The sequence below is a fragment of the Nelumbo lutea genome, chromosome 1, assembly GCF_056320005.1.
Source record: "Nelumbo lutea isolate HS-2025 chromosome 1, American lotus-T2T, whole genome shotgun sequence".
NCBI classification, from domain to species: domain Eukaryota; kingdom Viridiplantae; phylum Streptophyta; class Magnoliopsida; order Proteales; family Nelumbonaceae; genus Nelumbo; species Nelumbo lutea.
The window spans coordinates 195,346,846-195,367,635 of record NC_142684.1 but is presented as its reverse complement, the minus strand read 5'-3'; the positions used below and the strand labels follow the sequence as shown (position 1 = coordinate 195,367,635).

Here is a 20,790-nt window from a genome sequence, read left to right as displayed (position 1 = left end):
TTAGGATCCTGCTAGCTATAGCAGCATACTATGATTATGAGATTTGGCAAATGGATGTCAAAATTGCATTCCTGAATGGAGATCTTACTGAAGATATCTATATGTAGCAGCTGTAAGGCTTCATTGCTGTAGGTCAGGAAAACATGGTATGTAAACTTAATAGATCCATTTATGGACTTAAGCAAGTTTCTAGAAGTTGGAATATCCATTTTGACTCTGTCATCAACTCGTTTGACTTTGAGCGGAATCCGAATGAACCCTGTGTCTATAGGAAGTACAGTGGTGATAAGGTTACCTTCTTGGTTCTGTATGTAGATGACATTCTACTCATTGGGAATGATGTAGGTTTGTTAATTACGGTGAAAGTATGGTTATCACAGCGATTCTCCATGAAAGATCTTGGAGAAGCCTCCTATATACTGGGTCATCGACTCTATAGAGATAGATCGAAGCGGATAATAGGATTATCCCAATCTGCTTACATTGACAAAATAGTCAAAAGATATAGCATGGAAAACTCCAAGAAAGGAAATGTTCCTTTCAGGCACGGAGTCACTATATCCAAGAAGATGTCTCCTAAGACTTCTGAGGAGATTGATGGCATGAAAGACGTTCCCTATGCCTCTACCGTAGGGAGCATCATGTATGCCATGCTGTGCACTCGTCCTGACATAGCTCAGGCAGTGAGTGTAGTAAGCAGATTTCAGGCCAACCCAGCGCAGGAGCATTGGACTGTTGTGAAAAACATACTTAAGTACCATCGAAGGACAAAAGAGTTTTGTATAGTATTCGACGGTAGCTCATTACAGATCCAAGGGTATACAGATGTCGATTTCTAATCAAACCCAGATGATAGAAAGTCTACATCTGGATATATTTTCACGATAGGATCGTGTGTTGTTTCCTGAGTGTCAGCAAACAGGGGTCCTAAGTTGCAAATTAATAGTCCACAACCCAAGCTGAGCGCATTGCCGTAAGTGATGCTGCCTTATGAATGAAGTTGTTCATTCATGAATTTGGAATTCAGCACATCACCCATTCCATTGTTGTATCACAACAATGGACCACAACAATGGACCTACGGGAGGATGATAGCAAGAGGTAGCATCAGCAGAGAATGTGGTAGACCCAATGACTATGCCTCTGACACAAAAAGTGTTTGAGAAACACGTGGAAAGCATGGGACTCCGACTAGTACCTGATTGGACCTAAGTGCAAGTGGGAGCTGTTAGACAGTTTTGAGTGAGAGGATTATAGTGAGTGGGTGATCATAGTGACAGGATCAGCCCCTTTGTCGGACAAAGGTAATGATCGGGGATGCACTCTCACTTTTGAAAACCAAGACTGCCGGCAGCCGATTTCAACCGTTGAAATTTGTTTTGCAAAATATATTTTATATGATATATAAAAGTATATATATTATGGTTTCTAAAATGTTTGCAAAAGGTTTTAATTCCCGGGATCCATATAAGTGGAGAGTGCAACACTGTTCCTTGCAGCCGAGGGAGAGGTCCTCTCTTGTCGGGCAGTGTATGATCATTATGGGCTAACAGGTTAAGTGTAAGACCATTGAGGATAATACCTGATGGGCTAATCTTGCATCTGCCCACAGTCCCTGGGTGTTACAAGGTGGCTTGGCCCAGGGACCACTTAGGGTAAGTGTTGGGCCCATAGAGCCCATTTGATGGGTTTCAGTGGGTGCACTGTCTTTAACAGTGTATTCGACCAGGCCTTGTAACAAAGGCATGGCCGAACCGATGTGGCTGATGTGTAGATCAATGCTTGGGTCCCACGCCATACAAGGAAGCCCAACTGGGCAGCAGTTAGGAAGGTTAAGTGAGCACATAAGCTTAATGGGCCTAAAGCCCATTTCGAACTGGGATATTAATTTAGTTAATTAAAGGGGCGAATTCTGAGATGGATTAGCAGTTAGGATAGGGTCTTGATCCTATCCACTCAGAGAGTCCAGATCTGAATGTGATTCAGATCTTGAAACCTCCTAATAAGATTAGGATAAAGCTAATCTAATCTGCAGATAAGATAAGGGTTTATCCTAACCACTAGAAGAGAAGGCTGATCCAAATATGATTTGGATAAGCACCTCCTAATGGGATTAGGAGCTGATCTTTTTCAAGTTAACAAAAGGAAGGAAGGGGCGGCAGCCTTGAGAGAGACTAAGAAACTCATCAGATCCTCTTTAGTGCTGAAATCAAGAAGAGAGAATTCTGCACCCTACGAATACTCTCTTGCTGCCTCCCTGCTCTTGCCGCCCTGTTTGCCAGTTCGATCTCCAACTGTGGGAGAAGTCAAGATTGGATCTTGACATCAATTCTTTGAGAAAGGATTGGAAAGGAAGCTGTGCTCACGTTCCATCCTGCTGTTTCTTGTGAAGGACAGAGTTCTTGGGGAAAAACACTGCTGATTCTGCTCCATCCTACACTGCACCATCTTCAGTGGGAGCAGTCTTTGGATCCTTCCTTGGGCGTGAACACCTTCGTTGGGAGATATTGTTTCTCCGTATCAGGTATCATTTGAAAGAATGGTAGGATCCATCTAATGGACGCTATAAAGGTTGCGGAATGGGTGGGCGAATTTCAAAAATTTCTTACCTTCTCTCAACTGGGAATCATATTCCCTAAATTTAGAATACAATATTCAAGGATCCTACTTGAACCATAATCAAAACAGATCTGTACCAAAAGATAAATGGGAGGAATATACCTGATCCGGAGAAGCAGTATCTCCCAAAGTTGGTGTTCACGCCCAAAGAATGCTCCAAGATCCGTTCCTGCTGAAGATGACACAGCTGTGAATGAAACAGAACCAGCAGGGTGCGTCCTACACACTGGATCCTTCACAAGAATCCTCTGGAAGTACTAAACACTGAATCCTTTTCAGTCTTTCTTGCAAGACTGATGTCAAGAACAGATTTCTTGACTTTCTTTTCTGCAAAGATCTAATCTTGCAATGGCAGATGGCGGCGACAGGAGGAGATCTCCAAAACAAAAAAGGCTGAACTGCTTTTTCTGTTTTTCTGGAGAGTATGAATGAGATCCTCTCTCAATTCGCAGGAGATATCCTATACCTCTTCAAGGTGGTTTGAAATCTCCTCCTTTCTTCTTGATTAAGAAACCTCCTTTTTAGGAGTTATCCCAATCCAAATCAGTATTTGGATAGGGGATAATCTTAATCCTTTCTGCAGATAGAGTTAGCTTACTCCTGATCTTATCAGGAGGTTACCAGATTCAAATCTAATTTGAATTTGGTCTCTAAGAGTGGATAAGGCTAAAGGCCCAATCCTTTTACTAACTTTAATCTCAAATTCGCCCCATGGATGGGTGATCATATCAGCCCACCTCGAAATGGGCTTTTGGCCCATTAAGTGTTCAGTGTCTAATTACTTTCCAATCTGCTACCCAGTGGGGGCTTCTTTGGTTGGCGTGGGACCCAAGCATTGATCTACACACCAGCCACATGGGTTCGGCCAAACCTCTAAAACAAGGCCCAGCCGAATTCACTGAAAAACTCAATGAACCCCTTGAGTCCATCATATGGACCCTATGGGCCCAACACTTACATTAAGTGGTCCCTGGGCCAAGCCATCTTATAAAAACCCAGGGACTGTGGGCAGGTGCAAGATTAGCCCATCAGGTATTATCCTCAATGGTCTTATACTTAACCTCTCAGCCCTTAATGATCAAGCACTGCCCGACAAGAGAGGACCTCTCCCTCGGCTGCAAGGAAAAGTGTCGCACTCTCCTCTCACATGGATCCCGAGAATTAAAACCATTTGCAAACAATTTGAAACCGTACATATATATATATATATATAAATATATTAATTTTGCAAAACAAAATTCCAACGATTGAAATCAACTGCCGGCAGTTTGGTTTCCATCAGAGAGAGTGCATTCCCGATCATTACCCTTTGTCCGACAAAGTGGCTGATTTTGTCACTATGATCACCCACTCAGATGAATTCTCAAACTGCCCCAACATACCCAGGTTTTGATCCCCGCTAAGGATCTCACTGATTGGCATATCAAAGGCAGCCTGATCCAACACCTAGTGAAATGTCATAATCGAGTCTAGGGGTTAGGTGTAACTTTCCAGTTTTGCCCATCTATCTCCAAGGTCCAGGGCAATACTGGAAATCTGGTCCGGTTCAAGGATTCAAGTAATCCCATACTGCATGTGCCTCGGGTCTTACCCTGTTGGCTGAGACAGGCCATCCCAACACTTGGTGGTACACTAGTATCAGCCTTGGCAGGATAAATCTCCCCAGACTTATCCAACGGCTGTGAACATTTAAAACTAACATGAGTCTCTATAAATGTCCAGTTTTAGGGTTTTACACAGAATTAAACCAAACAACATGAATCAAACATGCACTTTATTTATTTCCACTAAATAACAGAAGTACATCAAATCAGATTGAAGCTAAGGGCATACAAAACTGACTAACAGCTCCCACTTGCACTTAGGTCCAATCTGGTATAAGCCGGAGTCCCATACTTTCCATGTGTTTCTCAAACACCTTCTGTGTTAGTGGCTTAGTCAATGGGTCTGCCACATTATCCGCTGATGCTACCTTCTGAATCAGGACGTCCCCTCTACCAACGATCTCCCGCAGTACATGGTACTTTCTCTCAATGTGCTTCGACTTCGGTCCATTGTTGTCACACAACAACGGGATGGGAGATGTGCTGGATGGAATCGCTCCCAATTCGTGTATGAACTTCTTCATCCACACGGCTTCCTTGGTAGCTTCACTTGCGGCAATGTACTCGGCCTCGGTTGTGGAGTCTGCAGTGGACCCCTGTTTGCTGCTTTTCCAGCAAACAGCACACGATCCTATCGTGAAAACATACCCAGATGTAGACTTTCTATCATCTGGATCCGACTGGAAATCGGCATCGGTATACCCAAGAACTTGCAGTGAACTACCATCGAATACCAGACAAAACTCTTTTGTCCTTCGAAGGTATTTGAGTATGTTCTTCACAGCAGTCCAATGCTTCTGCCCTGGGTTTGCCTAGAATCTGCTTACCACACTCACCGCCTGAGCAATGTCAGGGCGAGTGCACAGCATGGCATACATGATGCTCCCTACGGCTGAGGCATAGGGAATGTATCTCATGCTCTCAATCTCCTCAGAAGTCTTGGGAGACATCTTCTTGGAGAGAGTGACTCCGTGCCTGAAAGGAACGTTTCCTTTCTTGGAGTTCTCCATGCTGTACCTCTTGACAATTTTGTCAATATAAGCAGGCTGGAATAATCCAATTATCCGCTTCGATCTATCTCTATAGAGTCGAAGACCCAGTATGTATGAAGCTTCTCCAAGATCTTTCATGGAGAACTGTTGTGATAGCCTAACCTTGACCGAAGTCAACATTCCTACATCATTCCCAATGAGTAGGATATCGTCCACGTACAACACCAAAAAGGTGATCTTATCCCCACTGGACTTCCAATAAACACAGGGCTCATCCGGATTCTGCTCAAAGTCAAACGTTTTGACTGCAGAATCAAAACGGATGTTCCAACTCCTAGAAGCAATGAAGCTTTGCGGCTGCTGCATGTAGATATCTTCACTAAGATCTCCATTCAGGAACGCGGTTTTGACATCCATTTGCCAAATCTCATAGTCATGGTATGATGATACAGCTAGCAGGATCCTAATGGATTTAAGCATGGCCACGGGCGAAAAAGTTTCATCATAGTCGATGCCTTCTTTCTGAGTATACCCTTTCGCCACCAAGCGAGCTTTAAAGGTCTCAATCCTGCCATCGGGGCCCTTCTTCCTCTTATAGATCCATTTGCAACCAATTGCTTTTACCCCGGGGGGCGGATCCACTAGAGTCCAGACTCCATTGGTCTCCATTGAGTCCATTTCAGCCTTCATGGCCTCCACCCACTTCTGGGAGTCTATGTCTAACATAGCTTCCGCGTAAGTCACGGGATCCTCTTCACTAGTCAAGGTTTCCACCAGATAACTATCCTGGTCATAACCATATCGGACTGGTGGTCTGGATACCTGGGTGGTTCTTCTAGGTTGGTAATTACCTGGAATTTGTGGGACATCTCCCACTACTCCTGAGCTCTCCTCATCAAGAACTATTTCCTGACGATGGGTGTCCAGGATGTAATCGGATTCTAAGAACTAGGCGTTTCGACTGCAGAACACTTTCTGCTCACTCGGGTCATAGAATAGATAACCCATGGAATCCTTTGGGTAGCCTATAAACAGGCAACGACTGGTTTTAGATTCCATCTTGCCCGCACTTGTTCTTTTAACGTGTGCAGGACAACCCCAAATCTTCAAGTGTCTCACACTTGGCTTCCTTCCGGTCCAAAGTTCATATGGAGTTTTCGGAACTGATTTGGTTGGAACCCGATTCAGCACGTAGATAACAGTCTCTAATGCGTATCCCCAAAAGGAAGTGGGTAAATGTGAGCGTACGAGAAGTGACCAAACCATGTCTAACAAGGTCCTATTCCTCCTCTCTGAAACACCGTTGAGTTGAGGTGTAGCAGGAGGAGCTAATTGTGACACTATCCCATTGGCCTTTAAGTAGTCCCTGAATTCGTCAGAGAGATACTCGCCACCTCGATCTGATCGAAGGGCCTTAATTTCTCTCCCTAACTATTTCTCGACTTCCTGTCTGAACTCTTTGAACTTTTCAAATGATTCAGACTTATGTCTCATTAGGTACACGTAACCATATCGTGAAAAATCATCTGTAAAGGTGATGAAGTACACGTGTTGATTCCGTGTCCTAACACTCAGGGGACCACATACATCAGTATGTATTAGGTCAAGTGTGCCTTCAGATCTTTCAGGCTTACCGTCAAATGGCCGCTTAGACATCTTACCTTGAAGGCAAGGTTCACAAGTGGGAAGATTTTCAACAGTTAGAAAATCCAAAGGACCATCCTTTACCAACCTTGTGATTTGGTCAATACCGATATGGCCAAGTCGGTAATGCTAGAGGCACGTGGGACTTACTGTATCACGATTCCTTTTCTTGGGATTTTCGACCGACGTAGTTTCGGTTAAGTTAGTTTCCAGAGAAGGATGTAGAACATAGAGACCGTTCTCTTGTTCCCCGCATGCGATGAATTTCTTATTCCGTTTAACAGTAATCACATTACTAAAATAAACAGTATATCCATCAGCACACAGTTTTGAAATAGAAATTAAATTTCTTCTCAAGTTCCGTACATAAAGACAATCTTTAAATACAAGTATTCCTTCTTTAAAAACTAATTCTACGGTTCCTATTGCCGCTGCTGCAACACTTTCAGTTGTTCCCAAGAATAATGTCACTTCACCTTCACTCAACCTTCTGCTAACTTTGAACCCCTGCAGTGAGTTACACGCATGAGTTGAAGCCCCGGAGTCAACACACCAGGACACAGATGTAACTAACATGTTAGTTTCTATGACACAAGTTTTGATGTTACCTTTCTTAGATTCCAGGTAGGCAGGACAATTCCTCTTCCAGTGGCCGGTCTGCTTGCAGAAGTGACAGACATCAGATGCCTTGTTCTTCTTCTGCTTCTTAGGATTGGTAGCCTTCTTCTGAGGCTTCTTTGCCTTTCTCCTTTTCTTGCCCGATTTGTTAGCTTCAGCAAGCATAACTACAGGCTCATCCTTCTTGAGTAGATCCTCGGCTCTCTGCAACATATTGCTGAGTTCCTGGACGCTGGCATTCAACTTATTCATATTGTAGTTCATTGTGAACGCATTGAAGGAAGAGGGCAAAGAATTGAGGATGGCATCCACTTGCGTGCCAAGATCTAGCCCGGATCCAAGAGCTTCAAGTTCGTTAATGTAACCCATCATCCGAAGACAATGGTCATGAACTTTCTGCCCTTTGGTCATCTGTGCGGTCATGAACAATTTCAGGACCTTCTGTCGAGTAGAACGGTTCTGCTCTTCATACATTGTTCTTAGACTGTCCAATATGTCCTTGGCTAGTTCGATCTGATCGAACTGCCTCTGTATTGAGTCGTCTAATGAGGCAATGACAAAGCAGCGGGCTAGGGAGTTCTTATCCTCCCACTCTTGGTAGTCCCTCCTACGGGCCTCAGAAGCCCTATCACCCGAACGTTCCGGTGCAGGATTTTTCACCACCTTGTCTAACTTTTCGGAAGTTAGGACCAGCATAATATTTCTGTACCAGTCGACATAGTTTGGGCCCTTTAGCTTGTTATCATCTAGAAGCTTTGAAAATTGACCGTTTTCCATTTTCTGATAAAATAGCAAAATCATTAGTCCACAACCTTAGTTTGATTCATGTTACCTACATAGATATGGCTTTTAATCTATGTTCCATTCCCATTTGTTCATCTCTGAGATTTCCCTCCTTTCTCAGTGACGGAGACGACGAAATGTCTCTGGAAATGTGGGAAATCACATGGGGTGCGTGAAGCCAAGTGTTTCAGCTGCATAACCTCACCACCTTTCTGTGACGGATCATATCCACTCATCAACTGAGTTTCCCTTTGGCCTCTGTCAGACAAGGTTCAGAGCCATTTTCAGGTAAACCTTTCTATCCAGTGAGTGCTTACCCATCATATTCAGGTTATGCCAAGGTACCGTGAGAGAGTTCCCATTTTCTGGTGAAGCCCCTCCCACATCGGTCTATGACGCCCCTATCATCTTATGAAACACTCTAATAGATCCAACAGCAAATGGATAGCCCAATTTAGGTCAAACCAGAGTGGCTCCCACTGACTTTCATAAAGTCAGATTTCTGGTGGGCCTTAATCGGCTAGGGGTTCCGTACGCATCCCTTTTCAGGGTTGTGGGGCCCACCAAGCAAAGAGGGGTCATCCAATGACCTTGAAGGACACTATGGCAATGATGTGCATTCAGCCATGGTGTGCGCAAGAGCAACTAACGAGTCTTCATGGGCCAAGTACTTATGGCCCATGGTCGCAGCACATCGAACATCCAAACATCACATGTAAAGGAGGAATTGATCCAATCAATTAACTACTGTAAAGCCCATCGAATAGCCCATTGAAATCCAAGTCATTAACAATTAATGTCTACTAGGTGTATGGGCTGAATCACAGATAGCAGTTCGGCCCATACAGCTTATCTCACAGTATTGGGCCTTTTGCAATTTTAACCCTTTAAAACTGGGCTTTACAGGTGGGCTGAATTAATCCCTGCAATTGAACATCAGATTTGGAACAGCAAGTGTGAGAAATACAGACTGAAAAATAGTCCCTATCGAACCCCAGTTTCGGTCCAAACAGTTTTGGTCCAATCTAGTCCGAGAGGATCCAAAACTGATTCTCAATTCAAGAATTAATTCATGAAAGATCTGAAATTAATAATTTTGATTTCAAACAATCACAAATCAAACTATGGACTGTTCGTGCCATCTGCAAAATAGAGGTTAATCACAAGGGTTGCAGTTTCACAAACTGCAAATCGCAGAAAGCGATTTCTCCAACTGCAAATCTGCAGCGCCGCCTTCTTCTTCCTTCTTCTTTAATCAAGAAAAAATAACAGAAATCCTATTTCTATTAATTACATTCTTGATCAAATCCTATACATTCAGTCTAAAATAAAAAAAAAATTATTTACAAACCGAATATAAATAAATAGAAAGAAAAAGGGTACGCAGACTATCTGCGCCAAATCTGCACTGTGATCTCCAGGTTTTGGATTTAATAAATTTAATTTCAGACCAATCGCCCTTAACAAAAAACAGTTTCTTGAAAAAAAGAAAACAATCTGTGCAAATCCTGAAAGAACACCTTCTATCCATCTGCGCAGGGTCAGATCTGATTTTCTTTTGGTTCAAGATTCGAACCTGTGGCTCTGATACCACTGAAAGAATGGTAGGATCCATCTAATGGACGCTATAAAGGTTGCAGAATGGGTGGGCGAATTTCAAAAATTTCTTACCTTCTCTCAACTGGGAATCATATTCCCTAAATTTAGAATACAATATTCAAGGATCCTACTTGAACCATAATCAAACCAGATCTGTACCAAAAGATAAATGGGAGGAATATACCTGATCCGGAGAAGCAGTATCTCCCAAAGTTGGTGTTCACGCCCAAAGAATGCTCCAAGATCTGTTCCTGCTGAATCTGGCACAGCTGTGAATGGAACAGAACCAGCAGGGTGCATCCTACACACTGGATCCTTCACAAGAATGCTCTAGAAGTACTAAACACTGAATCCTTTTCAGTCTTTCTTGCAAGACTGATGTCAAGAACAGATTTCTTGACTTTCTTTTCTGCAAAGATCTAATCTTGCAATGGCAGATGGCGGCGGCAGGAGGAGATCTCCAAAACGAAAAAGGCTGAACTGCTTTTTTTGTTTTTCTGGAGAGTATGAATGAGATCCTCTCTCAATTCGCAGGAGATATCCTATACCTCTTCAAGGTGGTTCGAAATCTCCTCCTTTCTTCTTGATTAAGAAACCTCCTTTTTAGGAGTTATCCCAATCCAAATCAGTATTTGGATAGGGGATAATCTTAATCCTTTCTGCAGATAGAGTTAGCTTACTCCTGATCTTATCAGGAGGTTACCAGATTCAAATCTAATTTGAATTTGGTCTCTAAGAGTGGATAAGGCTAAAGGCCCAATCCTTTTACTAACTTTAATCTCAAATTCGCCCCATGGATGGGTGATCATATCAGCCCACCTCGAAATGGGCTTTTGGCCCATTAATTGTTCAGTGTCTAATTACTTTCCAATCTGCTGCCCAGTTGGGCTTCTTTGTATGGCGTGGGACCCAAGCATTGATCTACACACCAGTCACATGGGTTCGGCCCAACCTCTAAAACAAGGCCCAGCCGAATTCACTGAAAAACTCAATGAACCCTTTGAGTCCATCATATGGACCCTATGGGCCCAACACTTACATTAAGTGGTCCCTGGGCCAAGCCATCTTATAAAAACCCAAGGACTGTGGGCAGGTGCAAGATTAGCCCATCAGGTATTATCCTCAATGGTCTTACACTTCACCTCTCAGCCCTTAATGATCAAGCACTGCCCGACAAGAGAGGACCTCTCCCTCGGCTGCAAGGAACAGTGCCGCACTCTCCTCTCACATGGATCCCGGGAATTAAAACCATTTGCAAACAATTCGAAACCGTACATATATATATAAATATATTAATTTTGCAAAACAAAATTCCAACGATTGAAATCAACTGCCGGCAGTTTGGTTTACATCAGAGAGAGTGCATTCCCGATCATTACCCTTTGTCCGACAAAGTGGCTGATTCTGTCACTATGATCACCCACTCAGATGAATTCTCAAACTGCCCCAACATACCCAGGTTTTGATCCCCGCTAAGGATCTCACTGAATGGCATATCAAAGGCAACCTGATCCAACACCTAGTGAAATGTCATAATCGAGTCTAGGGGTCAGGTGTAAGTTTCCAGTTTTGCCCATCTATCTCCAAGGTCCAGGGCAATACTAGAAATCTGGTCCGGTTCAAGGATTCAAGTAATCCCATACTGCATGTGCCTCGGGTCTTACCCTGATGGCTGAGACAGGCCATCCCAACACTTGGTGGTACACCAGTATCAGCCTTGGCAGGATAAATCTCCCCAGACTTATCCAACGGCTGTGAACATTCAAAACTAACATGAGTCTCTATAAATGTCCAGTAAGTACATCAAATCAGATTGAAGCTAAGTGCATACAAAACTGTCTAACATCATTCTCTCCCATTCCTTTTAGTTCAGATCTGGATCAGTTTAAGGTTCAAGATTTATCCTTGAAAATGTGATTTTCTAAATAGGGAATGTGATTCCCAGTTGAAGGGAGAGAAAAATTTTTGAAATTCACCCCTTATTCCGCAATCTTTGGGCATCCATGTGATGGATCTCTCAACCCTTCAGTGGTATCAGAGCCACAGGTTGAAATCTTGAACCATTCTGTTTCAGATCTGAACCTGCGCAATTAGGGAGAAGGCGTTCTACCCAATTTTGCGCAGATTTGGTTTTGGGAAATTTGTTCCCAAATCAGATGGGCAAATAATTTGAAATTAATTTTAAATAAATTTGACTATTATTTAGAATTGTTCTTTATAATTTTCTTGATTTATGGGCTGTTCGTACAAGAGGAGATTGAATTCTTGGTTTGCACAGGGAATCTGCGTTTTGCAGTTCTTGATTTTTTGGGTCTGTAAATAATTTTTTTATTTCCTAGACTCAATGTATAGGTATTTGATCTGATGTAATTATTAATAGAAATAGGTTTTCTATTTATTTTATTTTGGATCGAAGATGGCGGCGCAGAGAAGGAGATTTCGCAGATAAGAAAAATGTTATCTACGATTTGCAGTTTGTGAAACTGCATTTCTGTGATCTAACCTCTGTTTTGCAGGAAGGATTGTGCGAACAGCCCTGTTTGACTGATTCTTGTTTTTCCTTTTATCAGTATTTAATTTCAGATTATTTTCTTGAATTAAGGATTTAATTAAAGATCAAACACTAGACCCATTCGAACCAAGATTGGTTCAAAACTGTTTGGACCAATTCTAGGGTTTAATCAAGGGTGAAAGTCAGCCCTAATTTCCCACTAATGGGCCTAAGGATTGATATTTAATTAAATGGTTAATTCGGCCCAGCCTGTAAAGGCCCTGTTTTAAATAGTTAAAACTGCAAAAGCCCATTTCAAAGGATAAAGCTATATAGGCCGAACTGGGTAACCCTAATTCAGCCCATATACCTAGATAATATTAATGGTTAATATTATGGAATTTTAATGGGCTTCCAATGGGCCTTATAGATAATTAATTGATTGGATCAATTTCTCCCTACATGTGATGTATGGATGTGTGATGTGCTGCGTACATGGGCCATAAGTACTTGGCCCATGCTCATTCGATAGTGGCTCTTGTGCACACCATGGCTGAATGCACATCATTGCCATGGTGTCCCTTTTGGTCATTGGATGACTTCCCTCAGTGTTGGGCCCCACACCTCATCAAGAGGTTGCGTGCGGAACCATAGCCGATTTAAGGCCCGCCAAAATCTGGCTTTATGAAAGTCAGTGGGAGCCACTTTGGTTTGACCTAAATCAAACTAGGGCATAATTTTGTTCCCTCCAACTAATATGAGTGCGTGTGATAGAGAGATTCATATGATGAACTCTCTAAAGGCCTTCCATCATTAGCATGAGGATGGGTCCTTCAGTAATGAGGAAATGCACCAGAAAATGGGCTATCCATTTGCTGTTGGGCTTGTTTGAGTGTTTCATAAGATGATAGGGGCGTCATAGACCGATGTGGGAGGGGCTTCACCAGAAAATGGGAACTCTCTCACGGTACCTTGGTGTTCACGAATATGATGGGTAAGCACTCACTGGACAGAAAGGTTTACCTGAAAATGGTTCTGAACCTTGTCTGACAGAGGCCAAAGGGAAAACTCATATGATGAGTGGATGTGATCCTCCACAGAAAGATGGTGGGGTTATGCAGCTGAAATAGTTGTCTCCATGCACCCAATGTGATTTCGCACATTTCTAGAGACAACCCGTAGTCTCCGTCACTGAGAGAGGAGGGAAATCTCAGAGATGAATAAATGGAAATGGATCATAGATTAAAATCCATATCTATGAAATGAACATGAATCAAATTAGGTTGTGGACTGATGTTTTCTCTTTTATCAGAAAATGGCAAACGGATCTTTTGCAAAACTACTTGATGACAACAAGTGGAAGGGCCCAAACTATGCTGATTGGTACAGGAACCTTATGCTGGTCCTAGCTTCTGAAAAGTTGGACAAAGTGGCAAAGAATCCTGCCCCGGAGCGTCCGGGTGATAGGGCTTCTAAGGCCCGAAGGAGAGACTATCAAGAATGGGAGGAGAAAAACTCCCTTGCCCGGTGATGAACCTACAATTAATCTATATTTTATGAGGTTTTTGCATGAAATTTTATGATGGTTTAATTAAATTTTGCCCTATTTTAGCTTGATTGCAAGAAAGATTTCTGGGGAGCCAAATCAACAAAAAGAAGGCAAAAGCAAGAAAAGAAAACCCAAAATTTATCAAGATCAGCCCGGCCCAGCCATGAGAGCAAGAGAATTTCATTCGGCCCAAGAAGAGCAAGTGAAAATCTTTGGAAAATCCAAGGGAAGAAGCCTAGCAAGATGGAAATTTCGGCACAGCCCATTTTTAGCCCAAATAACAGCCTAGATTGTAGCCCACATGAGCTCAAAAGCAAGCTAAGTTGTAGCCCAAATAGCAGCCCAAAGGGAGCTAGGGGCGGCAACTTCTAGGAGTTTCTTGAAGAGAAGGAGGGAGCACTCTAGAAGGTTCATGAGGGGTGTAATACACCCCATTCTAGAGGCTTCAAGAAGGGGCAAGAGCCCCCTTGAAAAACTATATAATGAGGCCTCTAGGAGGGGAGAGAGTTGTTCAATTGCTTGAGAGGAAGGCTCTCCCACTCTTAGAGGTTCGGCCACCTTGAGAGAAGAGAAGAGAAGAAGGCTAGGCGCAAGGAAGAAGAAGAAGAAGGGCTGAAGGAAGTTCAAGACAAGCAAGCTAGAAGAAGAAGGTGAGTTCGAATTGAGGGTTTGTGATTCAAAGATCTTTTGTAATAAATCATTTGTAGTTTCATTCTCTTTTGATTTGAATTCAGTTTCTTAGTTATATGTTCTTTCTTCTTTCTCCTTGTTTCCATTCTTCCTTGATGTATTTCAGCTTGTAAAATTTCAGTTCAGCAATCTAATTCTTTTTGATTCATTCAAATGGTCATGCATTGTACTTGAAGTTTCTTGAATAAGGGTGTGATTGTAGAGTAATTCGGCCAATTAACCTTCAAAACTCAGATCTGAATTATCAGATCTGAGATTGCAAGATCTGAATTACTTGAAAGAGAATTCAGATCTGCAATTTTCAGATTGGGCGAATTAATCTACAGCTTGGAATTCCTAGAGTGCTTGAGAGAGACTCTAGGAATTCAGATCTACTATTCAAGAACTGAATTGAGTGCAAGGTTAGAGATAACTTGCACAATTCAGATGGTGATCAATTCAGATTTGAATTGATGCCTTAGAAGTGTTTGAAGAAATGCATGCATGGGGATTAGATTCTTGCTAGAGATTGAAGAACCGTCACTCATGCATAGGATGAACATGCGCTTGAGGGAGGCTGTTCATGACCTTGGGGTTTCAGATCTTTTGTAATAAATCATTTGTAGTTTCATTCTCTTTTGATTTGAATTCAGTTTCTTAGTTATATGTTCTTTCTTCTTTCTCCTTGTTTCCATTCTTCCTTGATGTATTTCAGCTTGTAAAATTTCAGTTCAGCAATCTAATTCTTTTTTATTCATTCAAATGGTCATGCATTGTACTTGAAGTTTCTTGAATAAGGGTGTGATTGTAGAGTAATTCGGCCAATTAACCTTCAAAACTCAGATCTGAATTATCAGATCTGAGATTGCAAGATCTGAATTACTTGAAAGAGAATTCAGATCTGCAATTTTCAGATTGGGCGAATTAATCTACAGCTTGGAATTCCTAGAGTGCTTGAGAGAGACTCTAGGAATTCAGATCTACTATTCAAGAACTGAATTGAGTGCAAGGTTAGAGATAACTTGCACAATTCAGATGGTGATCAATTCAGATTTGAATTGATGCCTTAGAAGTGTTTGAAGAAATGCATGCATGGGGATTAGATTCTTGCTAGAGATTGAAGAACCGTCACTCATGCATAGGATGAACATGCGCTTGAGGGAGGCTGTTCATGACCTTGGGGTTTCACCAAACCAAGGCTCAATCATGATTTATTCGAATGATCCAAATTGATAGATTGCTGAATTCTGAGATTGACATTTACTGCTTACTCTTCTAACCTGAATTGAAGGCAATTGGGCCAATGATTTAGATAGATTTTAATTTAGGATTTCTTAGCTTTCATTAGAGTTTTGATTTATTTGTTGATCAGATAAGAAGTGCTCAATTTAGTATTGGTAATTGTTTCCTAAATCCTCATGGGAACGATACTTCACTCTCTACTTTATTACTTGAACGGATAGTGCACTTGCTAGTGTCATAATGAGCAACACATCAAGTTTTTGGCGCCGTTGCCGGGGATTTAGAGAAACAATATTAGGAAACATTGAGCATTCTTAATCTGATCTCATTCAGCATTGCATTCATAGTTGGGTTAATTTGCTAACTTTTTCATTTCAGCTTGGACTGCAACTGCTGTACTACTGTAGTTATGTTTCTTCTTTCTTAAGTAGATTACTTTCTTTTTCTGGTTTCAGTTTCATTTTAATAAAGGCATATTTGATTTCTATTCAATCTTGATGTTGTTTCCTTCAAAAAGAAAAAAAAAAGAAAAAATTCACATAAACATGAGTGTTGCAGATCTGAGTTGCATTCGGCACTCAGATCAGCAGATTTCAGATCTGCAGCACTCAGCCGAAAAGAGTTGCTTGTGTTTCAGACTTTATTATTTTTTTTTTCTTTCATTACAAAAAGAAGAAAAAAAAACAAATGAAAAAAAAAGGGAGATCTTTTGAACAACAAGAGGAGCAATTGAGAATTTGGATCAGAATTCAGATCTGAATTCTGCTATTGCAGATCTGCAACAGTTCAGATCTGAGTTCCTCTGAACTCAGACCTGAACTGATGAAATTTTGAGGGGAATTGGGTGTCATCACCACCCCAATTCACCCTAGGGCACTTCTGCTATTCCCCAAAAACAATTTGGTAGCAATAACTGAAGGTAAGGCAATTGAGAATTCAGATCCAAACTCAGACTTGAGTTCAGATCTGAATTCTGCTATTACAGATCTGCTCAGTTCAGATCTGAATTCCTCTGAACTCAGATCTGAACCGATGCAAGTTTGAGGTGAATTGGGTGCCATCACTACCCCAATCCACCCTATGATACATCCAACCTGCCTCAAGGGTGAATGGATAGCAAGGAATGAGAGAAATTCAAATCTGAAATGCAGTTGATATGATGTGAGGACTGAACTGATACAGAGCATACTATGAATTCTGGGTGGACTGAATTCTTGGCTTTACCCACTTGTAACCGAGCTACATTAGCTAAGGAGGTGTATGTTTGTATTGAATAATTGTTATGCCTCAGATACTTAAGAAAAATTAGCACTTTCCAAGTATTTCTATTAGCATTCAGATCTGTAGCAGGGCTGCTATAGTGCAACAGTTAGCAGACCTGATTTCAGATTTCTACAAAAGTTGTATGGAACGAATAGCTTGCAATACCAAACATTGCAGACCCAATTTTCAGGTCTTAGCAAGTGTTTGATATGCATCAGCTATACAGGTTTGAGCTTCAATTGTAGAGTATAAAATCTTTAACCCAAGCCTAACTCAGGACTGGTTTTAGTTTATTTCAGATCCTTTTAAATTATTTTTTTTTTCAGATCAGATCTGATTTCAGCCCTAAAGCATCACAGAATTGATTCCAACCTTAATGGATGTATATTGTAGTGTATACCAATGAGTGTGTATGAGATATCCAGCTCAGATCTGAATTATTATTTATTAATTTCTCTAGACTAACAATACCAAAGACTTGTAGATCTGAACTCAGATCTAAATTGGATCTGAATTCAGATGTTGCAATCGATGGATGTAGATAAAGGAACCTTGAATAAGATGATTGGTTTAAATCTGCTTTTAGTATAATCGGCTTCATTTATTCATGATAGGATGTAGGTTTTGTATTCCAATACTTCACTTTACATTTTCAGTGTGATAGGATTAGTTATTTATTTTCTTTTGTGAATATTGGCATTTTTATTGCTTTGACTTTAACAGTTTATGACAAGCAGGCCTGAACTGGAAGAGATCCTTTACGACCCGGAGATTGAATGGACTCTCCGTGTCCGTTTGAGAGCTGCTAAGCAAGTCAGACAAGAAGCACAAGAAATGGCTGAACAAAGAACTATGATGGATTATGCCAAGCCCACCCTCATCGGGACTGTCTCCAGCATTATCAGGCCAACTATTGCTGCCAATAACTTCGAAATTAAACCGGCCATAATCCAAATGATACAAAATACGGTTCAGTTTTGTTGTATGGCCCATGAGGATCCAAATGCCCATATTGCTAACTTCTTGGAAATCTGTGACACCTTCAAACACAATGGGGTAAGTGATGATGCCATCCGGCTGAGGTTATTCCCATTTTCTTTGAAGGATAAAGCCAAAGCTTGGTTGAACTCATTACCGGCAGGATCTATAGCCACATGGGATGAAATGGCCAGCCGTTTTCTCTCTAAATATTTTCCCCCTTCTAAAACTGCTAAAATGAGGAATGACATCACTACTTTTTTCCAGCAAGAGAGGGAATCTCTCTATGAGTCCTGGGAACGATACAAGGAGCTACTAAGGAGGGTTCCTCACCATGGCCTTCCGATTTGGCTGCAGGTGCAAACATTTTATAATGGTCTGACCGATTCAAACAAGACCATCTTAGATGCAGCAGCTGGGGGCTCCATAAACAATAAGACTCCCGAGGTTGCCCATGCACTCATCGAGGAGATGGCAGCCAATAACTACCAATGGCATTCAGAAAGGACACCAGTTAGAAAGCAGCATGGCCTTCATAATGTGGATACATACACAGCTCTCTCTGCACAAATAGGAGCACTCAGTAAAAAAATAGATGAAATGCAGATAGCTGCCATGCATGTGCAGCCTCTTAATTGTGAATTGTGTGGAGGAGGCCACATCAGTACAGACTGCCAAGTTGGCAATCAGTTCAGACCATCTACTGAACAAGTTGACTATGTCAGCAATTCATCAAGACAACAGGGTTACCAGAGTCACCATACTTTTCATCCAGGATGGAGGGGACATTCAAACCAGTCCTAGCCAAATCAGCATATTTCCAAGCCGTTCCACCAGACTTATCATCAGCCTGAACCAAAATCCAATTTGGAGGAACTGATGACAAAATTTATAGCAGGTGTAGAAACTAGGTTCCAGAACCAGGAAGCCTCAATCAAAAACCTAGAAAACCAAGTGGTGCAATTGGCACAATTAATCTCTTCCAGACTGCCGGGAACTCTTCCAAGCAACACTGAAGTGAATCCACGAGAGCAGGTGCAAGCTATTACCTTAAGAAGTGGAAAAGAGTTGCCTGAGGTAGAAAAGAAGAATTGGGCTGAATCCAAGGCAGAAACAAGCCTTGGAACCAGACAACAGAAGACGGAACAACTAGAAGCACAACAAGGGATGCACCAACAACCACAAGTTCCATTCCCTAACAGGCTGAAGCAACAAAAATTGGAGAAGGAATTTGGTAAGTTTCTTGAAATATTTAAAAGTTTACATATTAATATTCCTTTTGCTGATGCTTTAGCCCAGATGCCACACTATGCAAGGTTTTTGAAGGAATTATTGGCAAACAAAAGGAAACTGGGAGATGTGGCTACAGTTGCATTAAATGAGGAATGTTCTGCTATCCTTCTGAACAAACTGCCTCAGAAACTCAAAGATCCAGGGAGTTTCACTATTCCTTGTACCATTGGCAGTTTAAAAATTGAAAAAGCTTTATGTGACCTGGGAGCTAGCATCAATTTAATGCCATATTCTATCTTCAAGAAATTGGGGTTGAATGAACCCCAACCCACTAGAGTGGCATTACAATTGGCTGATAGATCCATTAGACATCCTAGGGGGATCATAGAAGATGTGTTAGTTAAAGTTGACAAATTCATTTTTCCAGTTGATTTCATTGTGTTAGACATGCAAGAAGATGTGGAGGTCCCGCTTATCCTAGGGAGACCTTTCCTGGCTACTGGGAAAGCAATGATTGATGTCCAACAAGGACAACTCAGCCTTAGGATACAAGATGAGGAGATAATTTTTAAAATGTCTGATGCTATGAAACATGCACCCTCTAGTGATGATTCTTGTTTTATGATTGATGCCATTGAATTGACAATTGATGAATGCTTCCAGGTAAGTAGAATAACTGATCCTCTTGAACTCTGCCTCCAGCAGGGAGAACTTGAAGAAGCAGAAAATGAAAAAATAAACCTCATGATAGCATACCTGAACGATAAGCCTCAATTCAAGGGAAAGGGGTTTCTTAAATTAGAGAACTTAGGCAAATTGCCCGGACCATCAGGTAAGCCATCACCCCAAGAACCCCCCACCCTTGAACTGAAGCAATTACCATCCCATTTAGAGTATGCTTTCCTTGAGGAACCATCAGATCTCCCTGTGATAATTTCCGCAGCGCTGAATCCCTTACAAAGAGAAAAATTATTAAGAGTGCTGCGGGAACACAAAAATGCTATAGCTTGGAAGGTAGAAGATATCAAAGGCATTAATCCATCAATCTGCACTCACAGAATTTTGATGGAAGAGGACAGCAAGCCTTCCATTCAGCCCCAAAGGCGCCTGAACCCCAACATGAAAGAAGTGGTAAAGGCTGAAATAATTAAGTTGTTAGATGCTGGGATCATTTATCCTATTTCTGATAGTTCTTTGGTAAGCTCTGTGCAAGTTGTGCCCAAAAAAGGGGGTACGACTGTTGTTCCAAATGAGAAAAATGAACTCATCCCTACTAGAACCGTTACCGGATGGCGTGTGTGTATTGACTATAGAAAATTAAATGAAGCCACCCGGAAGGACCATTTCCCTCTCCCATTTATGGATCAAATGTTGGAGAGGCTAGCCGGGCATGAGTATTATTGTTTCTTGGATGGATATTCAGGGTATAACCACATACCAATTTCACCAGAAGATCAAGAAAAGACCACTTTTACTTGCCCATATGGAACCTTTGCATACCGAAGG

At 41.7% G+C, this 20,790-nt stretch overlaps 1 non-coding gene across 1 annotated transcript; it reads right to left on the bottom strand.

Moving 5' to 3' along the window:
• Positions 1 to 18,285: 18,285 nt before the first annotated feature.
• On the bottom strand, positions 18,286 to 18,392 carry LOC148880158 (small nucleolar RNA R71). The gene has a single exon (XR_016106403.1). It is a non-coding gene; the product is annotated as a small nucleolar RNA R71 (small nucleolar RNA).
• Positions 18,393 to 20,790: the final 2,398 nt, after the last annotated feature.